Below are 20,614 nucleotides of genomic sequence, written 5' to 3'. Positions count from 1 at the left end.
GAGAGGTGCCTGGTGGCTTAGTGGGTTAGAGCCTCTGCCTTCAGCCCGGGTCATGATCCCAGGGTCCCGGGCTCTCTGCTCGGCGGGGAGCCTGCTTCTCCCCTCTCTCTCTCTGCCTGCCTCTCTGCCTGATTGTAATCTCTGTCAAATAAATAAATAAAATCTTTTAAAAAATTGACAATGTAATAGCAAATCATTACTCTATGACAAAAGAGAAGAAAATATAGTTAATATATGCAAATAATATTAATGATAAATATGAAATGACACAATATTTTCCATCACAGTGACACTGGGTAAAATAAAATGATGGAATAAGGATATTTGCTGCATAAATTTCTATAATGGGATGAATTCCTACATGTAATATAAAGTCACGTGATGTGGGATTAAACTGAAAAGCAAATACTTGAATTAAACATAATAAAGAAACTTCTGCTGAAAGATCTTTATAAGAACAGAATACTGAGCATGTTACAGACTCTCTCCGGGATGGACAGTTACCTAAGATGACTTAATTATGGTTCTGTCTAGAGGCAGGAGACTCAGTTGATGATTTCTATGCTGGTATTTTATTGTTCTATTGAAAAAATATATAAAATCTGCATAATTTTAAATTTAAATTTATTATGAATGCATCCATTAATGACCAAATTGTTGATTTACAGATGTGAGATCAATATATTACCTGGATTTTATGGAATCCAGGTTCTTTTTTTTTTTTTAAAGATATTTATTTATTTATTTATTTGGCAGCGAGAGATCACAAGTAGGCAGAGAGAGAGGAAGGGAAGCAGACTCCCCGCTGAGCAGAGAGCCGGATGCGGGGCTTGATCCCAGGACCCCGGGATCACGACCTAAGCCAAAGGCAGAGGCCCAACCCACTGAGCCACCCAGGCGCCCCATGGAATCCAGGTTCTATGTGGCTTTATAGAATATCTCTCTATAAAATGCCTGACATAAAAACAATTATAAATTTGATGGTTCTTATCAATCCATTGCTTCCTTCACTTAAACTATACTATACTGTATTAACATAGGAACATATATAAATTATTTAGGTTGGTCTTTTAACCCAGATGTGAAATTATTAATTAATTAGCCCGACATGGGACTTGATCCCAAGACTCCAAGATCCTGACCCGAGCTAAAGGCAGACACCCAACCAACTGCGCCACCCAGGTGCCCTGAAATTATTAATTAAAAAAAACTACCCTTTCTAATAAAGCTATAGGAGTGTATCAGAGTTCCCCATTATTCATTCCATTTATACAATTATTTGATGCATGCAAGTAGGTAATCATTTGCAAGTCAATTTCAGATGATAAAATATTCTTAATCATTACATTGCTATAAACAATGAAAACTGCAAAGAGTCAAAGACGTTAAAAAAAACTGTTTTATGGGCATTTATTTATGGTATTAAAATGCTAGCACAAATGCGTCCGTTTAAGAATCATAAAAATGATATATACACAGTTCATAGAAAGAGAATATACCAAAAATCATTCAAAATCTTTCAAGTATGAAATAGTATTGTGGTATATTTCTTCCCAGTCAGATATGTTTTTTACATAAATGTTATGGGAATATTCTTTAAAGGTGTGATTAAAATTCAAGAACCAAGAAATATCTGCTTGTTCAATTAATTAATTCATTCACAAGCTTAAGCCTGTAATTGCCTGCCCTGATCCCAATACATACATAGCACAATATGTGTGTCTGAGCTGTATTTCCTCATTATATTTTGTTCTCTTGCCCTCTGGAAATTGTCTCTTTTTTTTTCCTTCAGAACTTGCCCCTCTGCTCCTCCTGAGAACAATTCTATTTCATAAGCAATTTTGAGTTCCACCCTCTCCACTCTGAGCTCTGTCTAGCTGCTGACCTTGACAGAGAGCTGAGAGAAGAGGGTGCAGTAGCTACCTCTTCTTCTGCAGCATGCGATCCTGGCTAGATCCCAATGGGATGAACTTGCTACTTGAGGTTAAAGATTCAGACTTTTCTGCACGTGCAGGGCAAAAGGACAAAGCTCTTTTCTTTCACCTTCTTTTGGACAGCTCTAAGAGTTTTTGAGAGTGTAAGAAGGTTTTTTTATACCCTTCAACTTATACAAATGCCGTCCCCTGAAGTGTCTTTGAGAGCAGGGTTCACTAGAAGACACCAAGCTGTTGTTACAATCTAGCATCTAGTAATTGTTACTAATCACAATTAAACAATAGAAGTGTTTGAAAGATTTACTCTATATGCTTTTGTATATAACCAGTTTACTGAAGAATTTCACCTCAGAGGGTAGAAATCTGAAACTTTTTTCTTTTTTTCTCATGGGCTCAGCTGTGGAATGTTGAATCTCTTTCTTCCCTTTAAGATCTTGGACAAATTCTGACAACTTTCTGATCCCTATTGAGTATTAAAAGTCTAGCCCATATTACAAATAAACAAACAACTAGGTCTGGTAAAAACTTCAAACTTAAGGGTTTTATTTAGAAACATGCAATACTTGGGACACCTGGGTGGTTCAGTTGGCTAAGCAGCTGCCTTTGGCTCAGATCATGATCCCAAAGTCCTGGGATTGAGCCCCACATCAGGCTCCTTGCTTAGTAGGGAGTCTGCTTCTCCCTCTCCCTCTGTGCTCTCACTCTCTCTGTCAAGTAAATAAATAAGATCTCTTTTTTTTTAAAAAAAATATTTATTTATTTATTTGACAGACAGAGATCACAAGTAGGCAGAGAGGCACGCAGAGAGAGAGAAAGAGGAGGAAGCAGGCTCCCTGTGGAGCAGAGAGCCCGATGCGGGACTCGATCCCAGGACCCTGAGATCATGACCTGAGCCGAAGGCATAGGCTTTACCCACTGAGCCACCCATGTGCCCAATAAATAAGATCTTTAAAAAAAAATAATAAACAGGCAATATTTGAAACTTACTTACACTAAAAAAGTATTCAACATTTATCTGAAATTCAAATTTAACTAGATATCCTATATTTTTATTAGCAAATCTGGCAGCCCTAATTTTAACTTACTTTCTTCCTTATCCCCCTTCCTTCCCAGGGCAGGCTTGACCCAAAGCTAAAAGGATATGGAGTGGGAAGGAAGCCTCATCTGCTTTCTTTCTCTCTCCTCACCTTTCTGGTCCTACTCCCCAGCTACTGGCGTTGGAGGAAGGATGAAAAAGGCCAACATCTCTCTCTCCATTATTTCTTTGGTAAATCCTAACTGGTCAAGGATACTGTGTTAGTACAAGTGGTCCAAGAAGTAGAGGCTACAACAGAGTTAGGAGTACAAGATGCTTACTAAGGAATAATGTCTACCAAAGATAAAGGATAGAATGGGGGGAACAGAAAGGGAAAACCTCAGACTGGGATGCAGGTCTGACAAAGTCTCAGTCAACCAATAAGCAGCTCTGGAGCAAAGATTGCATAGTAGGGGAGTCTTGCACCAGGCAGAAGTGGCCAGGCTTTATACGTCTGCGGTGCTTTGCCACTAACTAGGGGCCACCCAGAAAAAGCACAGGCCCCAGCTCAAATTCTGCATTTAATCCCAGAGATAGCCTAACTGCACCCCCTGTGGTTGTAAAGCAAGTTCCTTCTTGAATGGAGATTTGGGTAGCTCACCACCATGACCACCAAAGTATTTTCTATAAATCAGGTGTCCAACTGTCCACCTCTTCTAAGGCTACTACCTGGTTTCTATGCAGTTCTCAGTCTTGAGAGGTCTGGTTCCAGCCTCACTTTTGCCACCTCTGTCCCTGTCTCCTTTAGACTCTTGTTGTTGGGGTACCTTCAGCCAGTGAATAGCTCTGTGGGACAGGCAGCTGTCTTCTATAGCTCCCGACTCTGGAAAAACGCTCACATCCTTATTCTGATACAGGAAATACAGGCCGCTACACCAAGCCCCGTCCTTGTCTCCATTTCTCTCATATTTACTCTTCCCTCGCTCAGTCAGGCACAGGTGACAGATCAGTGTGCCGCCTAAACAGATGTGTGGACATCTGTGATACCAAAATGACAGGCACTCCTTCTTGCAGGCACCTCCCTCAAAACATAGTTTACTGGTGGGACGCCTGGGTGGCTCAGTTGGTTAAGCAGCTGCCTTCGGCTCGGGTCATGATCCCAGCATCCTGGGATCGAGTCCCATATCGGGCTCCTTGCTCCGTAGGGAGCCTGCTTCTCCGTCTGACTCTGCCTTCCACTCTGTCTGCCTGTGCTCGCTCTCGCTCGCTCTGACAAATAAATAAAATCTTAAAAAAAAAAAAAAAAAACATAGTTTACTGGAGATCTTCTAAGGATCTCCCACACTACTTGACTTGCTGTGGGGAAGGGCAGGACTCACACTTCACAAACACCACATGGCCCACCAGGCCCACGGCTCTCTCTTCTCCTACGAGAAGAGCTCATGAGATCACATCTGTTTTCTTGAATGAAAGACAAAAGGGCAGAGTTTGAGAGCACACTCAGGATGTATGTAACCTCAGTGTAAACTTATATGAAAGTCATTCTTCATGCATATTGTATAGGAAAACAAAGAATTGAAAACTACTGTTTCAGTATGGGAGGTTCCTCAGAAAGCTAAAAGTAGAACTACTCTACAACCCAGCAACTGCACTATTCAGTATTTATCCAAAAGATACAAAAATACTTATTCAAAGAGGCACATGTACCGCAATGTTTATAGCATCATTATCAGCAATAGCCAAATTATGGAAAGAGACCAAATATCCCTCAACTTATGAATGGAGAAACAAGATGTGGTGTAGATATATATATAGATAGATAGATAGATAAATATAGATATAGATATAGATATAGATATATAGAGATGTGGGGTGTGTGTGTGTGTGTGTGTATATATATATATATATATATATATATATATTAATCAGTGATCAAAAGGAATGAAATCTTTCCGTTTGCAAGAAATAAGTCAGTCAGAGAAAGACAAATATCATAAGATTTCACTCACATGTGGAATTTAAGACAAAAAACACATGAAAATAGGGAAAGGGAAGGAAAAATAAAATAAAAACAGAGAGGGAGGCAAACAATAAGAGACTCTTAAATGTAGAGAAAAAACTAAGGGTTGCTAGAGGGGAGGTGGATGGGGGCATAGGCTAAATGGCTGATGGGGTTAAGGAAGGCACTTGTTGGAATAAGCACTGGGTACTGTATGTAAATGATGAATCACTAAAATCTACTCCTGAAACCATACTACACTATGTTAACTAACTTGAATTAAAAAATAAGTAAGACTTTTAAAAACTACTGTTTCAGAGGCAAAATATATAAACAGACCTGGAAATAGTTAAAATTTGGATTTTTTTTTTTTTGTTTTGTTTTTGTTTTTTTGACAGAGAGAGATCACAAGTAGGCTAGAAGCTGGCTAGCTGGCTCCCCACTGAGCAGACAGCCCCTATGCAGGGCTCCATCCCAGGACTCCGATATCATGACCTGAGCTGAAGGCATAGGCTTAACCCACTGAGCCACCCAGGTACCCCAAAATTGGGATCTTAATTTAAAAAAAAGAAAGGAAGGAAGAAAATGGTATCATAAGTACTCTCTTAAACTTTAAGGAGCATACAGATAAGAAAAGGAGTTAATCAGGGGCACCTGGGTGGCTCAGTGGGTTAAAGCCTCTCCCTTCTGCTCAGGTCATGGTCTCAGCGTCCTGGGATCTAGCCCCACATTGGGCTCTGTGCTCCGCAGGGAGCCTGTTTCCTCCTCTCTCTTTGCCTGCCTCTCTGCCTACTTGTGATCTCTGTCTGTCAAATAAAGAAATAAAATCTTGGGGCGCCTGGGTGGCTCAGTGGGTTAAAGCTTCTGCCTTCGGCTCAGATCATGATCCCAGGGTCCTGGGATGGAGCCCCGCATCGGGCTGTCTGCTCCACGGAGAGCCTGCTTCCTCCTCTCTCTCTCTCTGCCTGCCTCTCTGCCTACTTGTGATCTCTGTCTGTCAAATAAATAAATAAAATCTTAAAAAAAAAAGAGATAAAATCTATTTTTAAAAAGTAGTAATCAGAATAGAGGATATTTGTAATTTGTTTTTCCAGCATTTATTATTTCTTTTCCATGTCACAACTTAGGGTTTCTGCATACAGCTGCACAGGTTGTACATTGAAAAATTTCAGTGGTTGTACACTGCAATCACATCACAGACTATGTGAATTGTGACCCTTGAAGTTGTGCAGTATACAATATTTAGAGGAGACCCGTCACAGCCCTAATTTTCCTTTGTGATTCACTACTCACCCCATCACAGTCAACATGATCTGATAAGATACTACCCCTGGACCTGGAGTTAAAGCACGACCAGGCCTAATGCATCCCATTTTCCTGGCCAATGGTGGATACATGAACGAAACTTAATCAGTCCAAGCACAGTGGATCTTAAGACTCTTGACAGGAATGTACATTCTCATGCCATAATTTTCCAAATGAAAACCCTGACTTTTTTTTTTCACTTAACAATAGTACCTAATGAAAACAGCAACTATCAATAAAATGTGTCAAAATGAAGGAGTTAACTTTTTCCCCAAGCAATAATGGTATCTTCATTAACATAATGACTCTCTTATCTGATCTCTATTGTGCCCACTTGACACCGCTAAGATTGGGTTGCAAAGGATCTGCTAAATATGGTCTTAGAAAAAAGATTTTCTTTGACCAAAATGGAAACTGAACTGGCATTGCCTTAATCTCTGAGTAACCAGTCAAAGCTAATACAAATAGACCTTTATGTATCCAAGACAAGGAATTCCCATCACTACAGGTGATCAAACCTAGGCAGGGTGATTGCTTATAAAGCACATAGTAGAGGAGATTCAAACATCCACTGGGGGTTTGGAATATTACATTGCCAAGGTAATGTCTTCCATGTGGTCTTTTAAATAGTAAAGATATTCAAACATATGCACACAAACAGAAACATGATATTCTGAGAATTAAATAGATTGTGTTATCGATCTAGCTCCAAAATTTTTTGGAAGAACTAGGGTGTGAAGATGCTTTCCTTTACAGGGTATCATTCAACTGAACTGTGATGCCAGTATGTCAAAATTATGAACCAGATTCTTGGGTGATTTTTCTTCACAATTTTGTTGAGATAGTCTAATTCTTTGTGCATTGTGTTATTTTTATGTTACTAATTTTAAATTTTATGAAGTCTTCTGCCATATATTTTCCCCATGTAGCTATCTAAAAAGCAAATACACAACATGATGACTATTTTTTTGGTCATTTATGTCTTTTGCTTCACTGACTTATTTACAGATTTATAATTCATTGAATTTTAGCTTGGAAATTAATGCTAAATCAATACTTTGTATAAATTATGATTTTGTCATAAATTATTTTGCAATAGACTGACCAATGTGATGTAAAACTCTATTGTATATAAATGAAAACATTAAGCAAGTTGAAGGCATAAAATCAGCTAGCACCCTAGCATAGCAGCTTGTGAGTGAGAAACTATATAGCATTTTTATGTAGCATATGGGAAAACTGTGCAGCATGGGGGTTTTGAGTATTAATTCTACAGTTGTACTAAATCTAACATGTCAGTCTCTATCTACATTCCAGCCAGATTTAACGTGCTATGTTTTCGCTGTTGCATTGAATGCTGAATTATCTAAGATGGTGGTGTTTGAGGGAGCCCATCTTCATAAAGCAAGTCTAGAACACTTAGCATCTATACATGGAAATGATTTTAGCTACCAAGTATTCTAAAATGTAGGTTTTTTTTTACAAATTTAGGAGTCCTTCCAAATAAAGTATGTATTTTAATTCTACCCTGGTTAAAGCATTTACTCTCTATGTAATGTGTAATTAGCATCATGGACAATGAAACCTTTTTTCTAGGCATGATGGTTGGGAGGCAGGCTACAGTTTTTCAGATATAAGAAAGATATTACATTTTAAAACATTACAGTAAGACATTGAGAACATATTTAGATCCTTATAGATTTAAGACCCTAACTCAGGAGCATAAAAAATTATTTCATATCACTAGACTTAATTCCTATTTTGAGCCTCTATTCCACCCAATAGCAACTTAATCTCAGTGAATCCAGAATGTTCCCCTCCTGCCTTTCCTGGGCTGTACCTAAGTTCCAGAAGTGGACATGGCATTGAGGCCTCTGGGTCGCATCTATTCAAGCTGCCATGTGTTCATTCCTATCTGGGCCCTGCTAGGTATTGGGATGCCTGACTGGTCCTGAGAGTAGGGTCTTTCTGGGTCTGCTGGCCTTTTCAATAAGGTGGGGTCTCTCTCAGGCCTGTTGCCTACACATTTCATGTTTACATTCATGAATGCTCTTTCCTTGTGTCCACATCCTGCAGGGCCCATAAACATTTTATTAGTCGGGAGTGGAGTAAGCAGACTCACCCTTCATCTATTCTTCCAAATCCACTGTTGATGGCATGAACTCCGTATCTTGAATCTTTTAGGCCTTGGGTTTTTCAAACTCAAAAGTTCAGGTTCTTTTAACTCAAAAGCTTTTCACTTTTATCATCCTTTGCTCAAGGAAATGAATGTTGATGATTGCAGAGGAGTGGGGAGTAGATGGAAGGGAATATTGTTTCACCATTTAAGTATGCTTCATTCTGTTGCTCCCTTCACAATTTAAAAAACAAAACCAACCAAACAAAATCCTTTTACATTACTACTTCAGGCTTACCATGAATACAACTAGATTTATATCAGATTGAATTAAGTGTGAAATTTGTTAAAATTGATAGCTGTTTGTTTTTTCTGACACAGTTTAAAATTCTGAAAGAAAATTCAAAATAGCAAACTACTACTAGCTCTCATTTCTATCATTTTTTGAGTACATAGCATATGCTAGTGCTATGCTATAAACACTTGCATATATTTCCTTATTTAATTTCTATAGCAACCTTATGAAGGAGGATATTAGTCCCTCATTTTATATAAAGAAAACTGAGGCACAAAGAGGGCAACTAACTAGCTCAAGGTCACACACAGAACCATGTAATACTGCCACGTTATACTATGTCACTAAAGAGTAAGGCTGGAATCTGGCAACTGTGTTATTATGTCTCCATTAAAACATTTAAGTCCAGGAAGAAGTGCTCTTTTGAATAAGAAAAGCCAAGAAGTCCTTAGTATGGCTGTCTGGATCCTGGTTCCTACAGCTTATATGAACCAGGACTTACTGTATGAGTAGAATAAACTGGTTTAACTTCGTATAATAATTTCTAAGGTCAATTTGCAACATACAAAATTATATACATGAGGAAAACTACAAAACCCTGATGAATGAAATCAAAGAACTAAATAAATGGGAAGATAGAGTCCATGTTCATAAGTAGAAAAACTCAGTGTTGTCAAGATGCCAGTTCTTCCCAACCTGATCTACAGATCAATCCATCCCAACCCAAATCCTAGGAAATTACGTTGTGGATATTGATAAACTAATTTTGAAGCTCATATGGAGAGGGAAGAGACCCAGAATAGCCAACTCAATATTGAAAGAGAAGGACACAGGGATGCTGGGTAGCTCAGTCAGTTGAGCGTCTGACTCTTGATTTTGGCTTGGGTCATGATCTCAGGGTGGTGAGATGGAGCCCCGCACTGGGCTCCATGCTGGGTATGGAGTCTGCTTAAGATTCTCTCTCTCCCTTTCCCACTGCCCCTTTCCCCACCATCCCCCACTCACTCTCTCATTCTCCCTCTCTTAAAGAAAAAAAAGAGAGAAAGAGGATACAGTCAGAGGACTGACACTACTTGACTTCAAGATTTACTATAAAGCTACAGTAATCAAGACAATGTGGTATTTACAAAAGTATAGACAAATACATCAATCACACAGAATACAGAGCCCAGAACTACAGTAAACTGATAATAATAATTGTAAACAAGGGGCACCTGGATGGCTCAGTCAGTTAAGCAACTGTCTTAGGCTCAGGTCTTGATCCCAGGGTCCTGAGATCAAGCCCCACATTGGGCTCCCTGCTCAGTGGGGAGCCTGCATCTCCCTCTGCCTGTCACTCCCCCGCTTGTGTGCGTGCTCTCTCTCTCTGTCAAATAAATAAATAAAATATCTTTAAAAATAATAATAATAATAGTAGTAAATAATCATAAAATAAATATAGCCAACTGATTTTTGACAAAGGAACAAAAGCAGTACATTGGAGAAAAGACAGTCTTTTCAAAAAATGGTGCTAGAACAACTGGACATGCACATGAATCTAGACACCAATGTTCTACCCTTCCCAAAATTAATTAAAAATGGATCACAGACCTAAATGTAAAACACAAAACTATAAAACTCCTAGAAAGCAACATAGGAGGAAACTTAGATGACCTTGGGTTTGGTGGTGACTTTTTAGTTGCAAGATCAAAGGGATGATCCCAGAAAGAAAAAATTAGTAAGCTGGACTTCATTAAAATTAAAAATTTCTGCTCTGCAAAAGACACTGGCATGAAAAGACAAGCCAAATAGTGAGAGAAAGTCTTTGCAAAATGTATTTCAGATAAAGAACTGTTATTCAAAATACATAAAGAACTCTTAAAACTCAACAATAAGAAAACAAACAACCCGATTTAAAAATGGGCCAAAGACCTTACCAGACATCTTGCCAAAGAACTTAAATAAGCATTTGAAAAGATGCTCTGAATCATATGTCATCAGAGAAATGCAAATTAAAACACTATACAACTACACCACACAACTATTAGAATGGTAAAATCCATAATACTGATACCAAATGCTGGCAACAATGTGGAGCAACAAGAACTCTCACTCATCACTTCTGGGACTACAAAATAGTATAGCCATTTTGTAAGGTAGTCTGGCAGTTTCTAACAAAACTAAACCTACCCGGGGTGCCTGGGTGGCTCAGTGATTTAAAGTCTCTACCTTCAGCTCAGGTCATAATCCCAGGATCCTGGGATCGAGTCCCGCATCAGGCTCTCTGCTCAGCAGGGAGCCTGCTTCCTCCTCTCTCCTCTCTCTCTGCCTGCCTCTCTGTCTACTTGTGATCTCTGTCTGTCAAATAAATAAAATCTTTAAAAAAAAAAAAAAACTAAACATACCCAAACCAAACAATCCAGCAATCGGGCTCCTTGTTATATACCCAAAGGAGTTTTGTATGTTAGTGAATGGACAAATAAACTGTGGAACATTCAAACAATGGAAAAGTATTCAGCACTAAGAAGAAAGTCATGGAGAAAACTTAAATGAATATTACTAAGTGAAAGAAGCCAATCTTCAGACTGTACAATTCCAACCATTTGACATTCTGGAAAAGGAAAACTGTTGAGAGAGTAAAAGCATCAGTGTTTGCCAGGGTTTAGCAAGGAGGGGGGGATGAATGGGTGGAGCACAGAGAATTTTTAGGTCAGTGAAGAAGCTACTTTATATGATACTATAATGGTGGGTATATATCATTACACATTTGTCCATACCCATAGAATATACAACAACAAGAGTGAACCATAACGTAAACTATGGACTCTGGATAATAATGATGTGTAGATTCAGTAATTCAGTGTAATTCAGTGTAGATTCATCAATTATAACAAATGTACCACTCTATAGAGGGATACTGATAATGGGGAAGGCTATGTATTTGTGGGGACTGGGGGTACATAGGAATTCTCTGTATCTTCCTCTCAATTTTGCTGTGAATGTAAAACTGCTCTGAAAAATAGTCTTTTATTTAAAATTTTTTAAAAACAGTCTATTTTTTAAAAAAGAAAAATTATATACAGGCAAGCAATTACTCAAATTGCAGAAGGCTATGAACTGAAGCTGATAAAAAGTGTTAAATAGGTGATTAAACACACATATACACATCTTATATAGCTGACAATCCCAATTGCTTACAGCAACTTGAACAAATATCTGTAATGAAAATTAAGTTTACTCAATGCCTTCAAAAATAAAGGCAGCTGGTTTATTTAGTATTATCAATGAGAAAGCTTTGATTTAAAAGCATTGGAGAATGAAAAATCATTTTTATTTCACTACTTTAAACTTTGGCCTTGAAATAAGGGAACAAATGCCACGGTTTTACATTTTTCATGTGAGGAAATGAATAACATGAAAATGATATTGGATGTCACCATAAAACTTCCAATGTGTCTACTTTAGCCATTTTCTCTCCATCTCACAAAACTGCTTGCACACTCATGCTCTCTCCCTCTGTACTCAAAAGCACCTTTTCTCAAATTTCCTTCCCTTTCTCTTGCTTTTCCTTTATGCTTTCCTATTCTTTTCTCAAGTAAAGCAGTCTATAGGCTTTTCCAGTTTTCAGCCAAAGTAATCCCATATTTGGCTTAGAAAGGTTGGGAGAGCAGGAGCAGCAATGGAAAACACTCATAATTTAACACTTAACATTGAATTTTCCTTCTCAGACATATATAGCTATATCTCTTATATGGAGAGTTTTTTTATTCTTTTAATAAAAATAAAAATGGTATTATCCTACACATTCTGCTTTCTAACTGGCTTTTTTTTTTCCATTTAATATATGTTAGAAATCTGTTGATGTCAGTATGAATAGGTCTACATTGAGCCCCATGTTGGTACAGAAATTATTTAAATAAAAAAACAAACAAAATGTGAAAAACAACTCGGGGAATGGGAGAAAAACTCTTGCATCTAGAATATATAAAGAACCCCTACAATTCCATTTTTAAAAAAGAAGTAACCCAATTTAAAAATGGGCAAAATATCTGAAAAGACATTTCTCCAAAAAAAAAAAAAAAATTACAAATGGCCAATAAGCACATGAAAAAATGTTCAACATCACTGGTCATCAGTGAAATAAAAATCAAAACCACAATGAGATATACTTTCACATGGACTAGAATGGCTGTAATAAAAAAGACAGATAATAGTAAGTGTTGGAGAGGATGTGGGAAAATTAGAACCCCTATACATTGCTGGTGGGAATAAAAAATGGTATAATTGCTTTGGAAAACAATCTGGAGTTCCTCAAAGTTTAAACACATAGTTAACATATGACCCAGCAATTCCACTTCTGGGCATATTTCTGAGAGAAATGAAAACATATGTCCACACAAAAACTTATAAATAAATGTCCATAACAGCATTATTCATAATACCCCAAAGCAGAAATCACTCAAATACCAAGAAAGTGATGACTGAATAAACAAAATGAAGCATATTCATACAATAAAATATCACTGAGTAATAAAAAGGAATGAAGTACTCATACATGCTGTAACACAGATGAACCTTGAAAACATGCTAAGCAAAAGAAGCCAGTCATCTGGGGAAGATGGTGGAGTAAGAGTGCCCTAGTGTCACCTCATCCCATTGATACTATGACCAGGTAAAACTCACATCCGTGTAAATAACCCAGAAAACAACCTAAAGACTGGCAGAACAAACTCCACAACTAAATGTAGAGAAGAAGCCACATCAAAGAAAGTAGGAAGGGCAGAGATGCAGTTGGTAACTAAAGAGACCATGGGGCTGTCTTTGGGAGGGAGGGATGCCAAGGGCACAGAGAGGGGAGAGAAATAGACCCCCGCGGCAGGAAGCAAAATGGGAAAGATGAATCCCCATGACATCTGGCTTTGAAAAGCAGAGAGGCTGAATTTCGTAAGTTCTTACAACCAATAGGACTTAAAACTTGGAATTTTAAAAAAATTAGCAGGCTTGGCTCTGGGAGAGACAGGAGGGTAAAAGGAAACTGAGTTCCCGTCCTTAAAGAGACGGTACGATAAACAACCCACAAAGACACAGCATAGAAGCAGTAGTTTTGAAAGGCCTTTGGGACATATGGGAGGGAGTTATTTACTAACTCAGAGTGTATCCCAGAGGGACAGAATAGCTGGGAGCTCCTTCAGGAACAAAGGAACTGGCAGGTACCATTTCTCTCCCCACCCTCAGGATAAACACATGGACACGTGACTCACTACCTAATCTGCAAGCACTGTCATCCAGCCCCCCTGCACTGTGCTTCTGCCAATCCATCCCTCTGGACGTCCAGCCTCAGTCCGGGAGCTGCAAAGCCTCTTCCACAGAAAAATGGGGGTGTGCAAAGCTTGCTGGTACCACTGTCGTTCCATATGACTCCGCCCCCATGCTGTGCTTCTGTGAAGCTAGATCACTTCAGTCCTCACACTGCAGGGACCCTCCTGCAGAGGACTGGGGGCAGGCAAAGCTTGGTGGCATCCCTCCACCCCCCAACCGCAACCTGTGTATGAGCAGCCTTGAAAGTGGCCAGAACTCTCCAAAGTGATTCCTGCCCCAGAGAGAGGGAAAGATAACACACCAGTCAGATGGAGATCCCAACAGTAGGCTGGAGGCAGATAACTGGTCTGACTGCAAGCCCCACCCACAAATGGAACCTTTTCAGGGCCAATACAGGGAAAGTGCACTATAGTTTGGCACTACTGCATCTCTGGCAAATGGTTGGTTTGACACAATTCAAGCCCAAGGCATCCCCAGACTGGCCCACTAATACCACAGGGCCAAATGATACCCACAAAAGGCAGATAGAGCCACTTCAGACAACTGGACTGAAGGAAAAAGCAGCTCAGCCAGAACAGCAAAACACATGCATCACCCATAGGACCCGTGTAGTGCCAGGTTCTGGTGAATAGGGGACACAGCATGTCAGGGTACTGCAGGACTTCTTCATTAAGCCAGTCAAGTGCAAGAGATGTAGAAGTCTCCTAATACACAGAAACACACACAGAGAGTGAGATAAAATAAGGAGACAGAGGACTATGTCCCAATTGAAAGAATAGGACAAAATCATAGTAAGACACCTAGGTGAAACAGAGATGTGTAACATACCTGTTAGAGAATTTAAAGTAATAATCATAAAGATGACTCAATGGACTTGAGAAAAGAGTAGAAGACACCACTGAGATCCTTAAAAAATGAGATTTAAAAAGAACCAATCAGAGATGAAGAACACAATAAATGAAATTGGAAATACACTAGGAGCACCTGTGTGGCTCAGTTGTTTAAGGGTCCAACTCCTGATTTTGGCTCAGGTCATGATCTCAGGGTTATCAAGCTCTGCATCAGGCTCTGCACTCAGCACGGAGTTTGCTTGTTCCTCTCCCTGTACATCTCACCTCTCCTTCTCTCTCCCACTCTCTCTATCTCTCTCAAATAAAGTCTTTAAAAGAAAATACACTAGGGGTGCCTGGGTGGCTTAGTCAGTTAAGCATCCAACTCTTGGCTTCAGCTCAGGTCATGATCTCATGGGTTCTGGGATCAAGCCTCACCTCACACTCCTCATTCAAGCTGGGAATCTGCTTGGATTTCTCTACTTCTCTGCCTGCCCCTCTTCCTGCTCTCCCCTTCTTCCTCTCTCTCTCAAATAAATAAATCTTTTTTAAAAAACATTTTTAAAAAGATGGGCGCCTGGGGGCTCAGTCATTGAGCATCTGCCTTTGGCTCAGGTCATGATCCCACCTGGGATCAAGCCCCACATCAGGCTCCCTACTTAGCAGGAAGCCTACTTTCCTCTCCCACTCTCCCTGCTTGTATTCTTGCTCTGCCTCCCTCTGTCAAACAAATAAATAAAATCCTTTTTAAAATGTAAACAAATAAAAATAAATAAAAATTTTAAAATGTTTAAAAAAAGAAAATACATTAGATGGAATAAACAGCAGACTCAATGAAGAGGAATAAATCAGTCACCTAGAAAACAGGGTAACAGAAAATAATCAAGTTGAGCACGTAAGAAAAAAATATGCAAAATGAGAAGAGACTTAGGGAAATCAGTGACACCATTAAATGTAATAACATTTACATAATAGAGATCCCAGAAGGAGAAGGAAAAAGTAAAGGGGGCAGAAAATTTATTTGAAGAAATAACATTTGAAAACTTCCCAAATCTGAGGAAGGAAACAGAAATCCAGATCCAGGAAGCACAAACATCCCCCTACAAAATCAAGCCAAGGCAGTCCACACCAAGACACATAGTAATTAAGATGATAATAAATAGTGATACAGAAAGAATTGCAAAAGCAGCAAGAGAAAAGAAAGCAGTTAAACACAAGGTAAACCCCATAAGGATTTCAGCTGATTTTTCAGCAGAAACTTTGCAGGTCAGAAGACAGTGGCATGATATATTCAAAGTGCTGAAAGAAAAAAATCTGCAGCCAAGAATACTCTATCCAGCAAGACTATCATTCAGAATAGCAGAGATAAAGAGTCTCCCAGACAAACAAAGTTAAAGGAATTCATGACCCCCTACATTTACAAAAAATGTCAAAGGGGCCCCTTTGAGTGGAAAGGAAAGACCATACCCAAGAGTAAGGAAAGAAGGAAGCACAAAAGCAGTAAAAATAAGTCTATCTGTAAAAATCAATCAAAGGATTCATAAAATGAAGTAAAGTATGACATACATACCTAAAATGTGGGAGGAGAGGAGTAAAGAATAGGTTCAAATTTAAGTGACTATCAACTTAATACAGACTGCTATATACAGAACATGTTACACTCAAACTGAATGGTAACCACAAGTCAAAAAACAATAATAGACATGCAAAAAATAAAGAGAAAGGAATCCAAATATATGACTAAAGAAAGCAAACTAATCTCCAGAGAGGAGACCAAAAGAAGAAAAGAGAAAAACTACAAAAACAACCATAAAATAAATAATAAAATGACAATAAATACATACCTGTTAATAATTACTTTGAATGTAAATGGACTAAATGCTCCAATCGAAAAACATAAGGTGATGGAATGGATACAAAAACAATACCCACTTATGTGCTGCCTACAAGATACTCACTTCAGACCTAAAGACACATGCAGATTAAAAGTGAAGGGGTGGAGAAGCATTTATCATGCAAAAGGATGTGAAAAGAAAGCTGGGGTAGCAATACTTATATTGGAAAAAATAGACTTTAAAACAAAGGCTGTAATAAGATTCAAAGAAAGATACTATATAAGGGTCAATCCAAAAAGAAGACATAATAATTAAGTATTTATGCATCCAACATGGGAGCACCCAAATACTTAAAGCAGTTATTAACAAACATAAAGGAAGTATCAATAGTAATACAATAGTAGGGGATTTTAATACCCCACTTACATCAATGGACAGATCATCAAAACAGGAAATCAACAAGGAAACAGCAGCTTTGAATAACACATTGGACCAGATGCATTTAACAAATACAATCAGAATATTCCTTCCTAAAACAATAGAAAACACATTCATTTCAAATGCACATTGAACAGTCTCCAGAATACATCACATAATAGGTCATAAAACAAGTCTCAACAAATTAAAAAAGACTGAAGTCATTCCATGCATCTTTTCTGACCACAATACTATGAAACTAGAAATCAAGCACAAGAGAAAATCTGGAAAGAGCACAAATACACGGAAGTTAAATAACATGTTACTAAATAATAAATGGGTCAACCAAAAAAATCAAAGAGGAAATCAAAAAGTACATGGAGATTGTTAGGTCCCCCAATAATAGGTCCGTGATCAAAGGTGTGAGACTGATACAAAGCGAAGGTCAAGCAAAGCTTTATTTAGAGCCAAGCATCGAGAACCAAACCGACCGGTCAGGGCCATCTCTTACAAAGAGGCGACCTCTCTCTGCCTTACAGACTAGCTTTTAAGGGGAAAGGTATCTGGTTAGGCCTGGCCACACACAGGTTGGCCAATGAGATTGCAACACACACAGAGAAAGCTGCCCAGGCATGCTAGGTCACACATGAGTGACCAATTGAATTACAATTTACCCTATAGTAGATATTTGAACTAGCTTATCACCTTGGCACCCAAAAGGCAGGGCCCATACTCCTTGGTAGCTAGGGAGACAGTATGCGCCCCCTCCCCCCATTGGATGTCTCCATCTGGCCCGACCCACCCTTGTATTTGGGCTTTGTTACCTGAGACTGGTTTCCGGGACTTGCTTTTAACTAAGTTCCGTGACAGGGGGCAGGGTCAGTTTAAGTTTTACTGCATAAACAACAAAATCACTGTTTAACCGGATGGCATTGCTCTAGCTAAATAGGCCCTTCCAGAGACAAATAAAAATGAAAACACAATGGTCCAAAAATGTCTGGGATGCAGCAAAAGTTGTTCTAAGAGGGAAGTTCATAGCAATACAGGCCTACATCAAGAAGCAAGAAAAATCTGAAATAAACAACCTCATCTTACACTTAAAGGGACTAGCAAAGAAAGAACAAACAAAACCCCAAAACAGTAGAAGGAAGGAAATAATATAGAGCAGAAATGAATGAAATAGGGGCAGCTGGGTGGCTCAGTTAAGCATATGCCTTTGGCTCAGGTCATGATCCCAGGGTCCTGGGATTGAGTCCCACATCAGGCTCCTTGCTCAGCAGGGAGTCTGCTTCTCCCTCTCCTCCCTGCTCTTGCTCTCTCTTGCTATCTCTCTCTCTCTCAAATAAAAAAAATGAAAAAAAAAAAAAAAGAAAAGAAATGAAAGAAACAGAAACTAAAAGGGCAATAGTACAGATCAATGAAACCAGGAGTTGGTTCTTTGAAAAGATCAACAAACTGAATAATTCTTAGCTAGATTCATCCAAAAAGAGAGAGAGAGAGAGAGAGGATTCAAATAAGCAAAATAAGAAATGGGCGAGGAGATACAAAAACTAATGAGTGAGGAGATGTAACAACTCACAGCACAGAAATACAAAGGACAAGAGAATACATGAAAAATTATATACCAATAAATTGGACAACGGAGAAGAAATGGATAAATTCCTAGAAACATATAATCTCCTAAAATTAAACCAGGAAGAAATAGAAAATTTGAATAAACTGATTACCAGCAATGAAATTAAATCAGTAAAAAAAAACAAAATAAAAACTCCCAACATACAAAAGTCCAGGACCAGATGGTTTCACAGATGAATTCTACCACAAATTTAAAGAAGAATTAATACCTATTCTCAAATTATTCCAAAAAATAGAAGAGAAAGGAAAACTTTCAAAATCGTTCTACAAGGCCTGCATTATCCTGATACCAAAACCAGATAAGAAAAGAGAATTAAAGGCCAATATCCGTGATGAATATAGATGCATAAATCTTCAACAAAATATTAGCAAACCAAATCCAACACATTACATATTAAAAAAATCATATACCATAATCAAATGGAATTTATTACTGGGATGCAAGGTGGTTCACAAATATTCACATTTATTGTGAATATTAATTATATTATGTATTATATTTTATTATCATATATAATATATAACATATTATAAATATATAAATTAATATATTATAAATATAAGTATATATAAATCATACAATATGCAATATATTATAAATAAATAATATAAATAAAAATACATAATATAAATTATAAATATATATTATAAATATATATGTTGTAAATATATTATGTGTAAATATGATATATAAAATATATGTCATAAATATAATATATCATAATAAATATGAATAATATTATTATATTAATATAATTATTATTTGTGATATTCACAAATCAGTAAAGGTGATACATATCAATAAGAGAAAGGATAAGAATCATATGTTCATTTCAATAGATGCAGAGTGTTCTTCTCCCTCTCTCTCTGCGTGCCACTCCCCCAGCTTGTGCATGTGCTCTTTCTCTTTCTGTCAAATAAATAAATAAATAAAATCTTTAAAAAAAAAGCAACACGTGTTGGCAAGGATGGGGAGAAAGGGAACAATCATGTACTGTTGATGGGAATGCAAACTAGTAAAGCCACTGTGGAAAACAGTATGATTTCCTCAAAAATTTAAAAATAGAACTACCCTACAGTCCAGTAATAGCTCTACTGGGTATTTACCCATGCAGTAATAGCACTACTAGGTATTTATCCCCCAAATACAAAAACATTAATTCAAAGGGATTCATGCATCCCTTTGTTTTTGAAGCATTATTTACAATAGTCAAATTATGAAAGCAGCCCAAGTGTCCATCAATAGATGAATGGATTAAGATGTGATAAATATACACAACAGAATATATTCAGCCATAAAAAAGAACAAAATCCTGCCATTTCCAACAACATGGATGGACCTAGAGAGCATAATGCTAAATGAAGTCAGTTAGAAAAAGACAAATACCGTATGATTTCACTCATATGTGGAATTTAAGAAACAAAACAAAGGAATAAAAGAGAGAGACAAACCAAGGAACAGACTCTTTTTTAAAAAATATTTTATTTACTTATTTGACAGAGATAGAGATCACAAGTAGGCAGAGAGGCAGACAGAGTGGGAAGCAGGATCCCTGCTGAGCAGAGAGCCCAACACGGGCCTTGATCCCAGGACCCTGGGATCACAACCTGAGCCAAAGGCAGAGGCTTAACCCACTAAGCCACCCAGGCACCCAAGGAGCAGATTCTTACTTATGGAGAACAAACAGTTACCAGGTGGGTGGGAGGATGGGTGAAATAGGTGATGGGAATTAAAGAGTACACTTATCATGATGAGCACTGAGTAATGTATACAATTGCTAAATCACTACATTACACATCTGAAACTAATACAACACTGTATGTTTGCTATAGTGGAATTAAAATAAAAACCTAAAAAGGAAAAGAAGAAATAAATTAATAGAAAAGTAAAAAATGCTAGTCACAAAGACTACCTATTTTATGATTCCATTTATT

General features: G+C 38.0%; 1 long non-coding RNA gene across 2 annotated transcripts in view; it reads right to left on the bottom strand.

Annotated features, from left to right (window-relative positions):
* LOC131816897 (uncharacterized) overlaps positions 1–20,614 on the bottom strand; it is a 174,196-nt gene that overhangs the window by 114,221 nt on the left and 39,361 nt on the right. The gene's annotated exons all lie outside the window — the stretch shown is intronic.

The sequence above is a fragment of the Mustela lutreola genome, chromosome 15 (assembly GCF_030435805.1).
Source record: "Mustela lutreola isolate mMusLut2 chromosome 15, mMusLut2.pri, whole genome shotgun sequence".
NCBI classification, from domain to species: domain Eukaryota; kingdom Metazoa; phylum Chordata; class Mammalia; order Carnivora; family Mustelidae; genus Mustela; species Mustela lutreola.
Note: the sequence above shows the minus strand (reverse complement) of the source record. Positions and strands in the feature narration are given on the sequence as shown.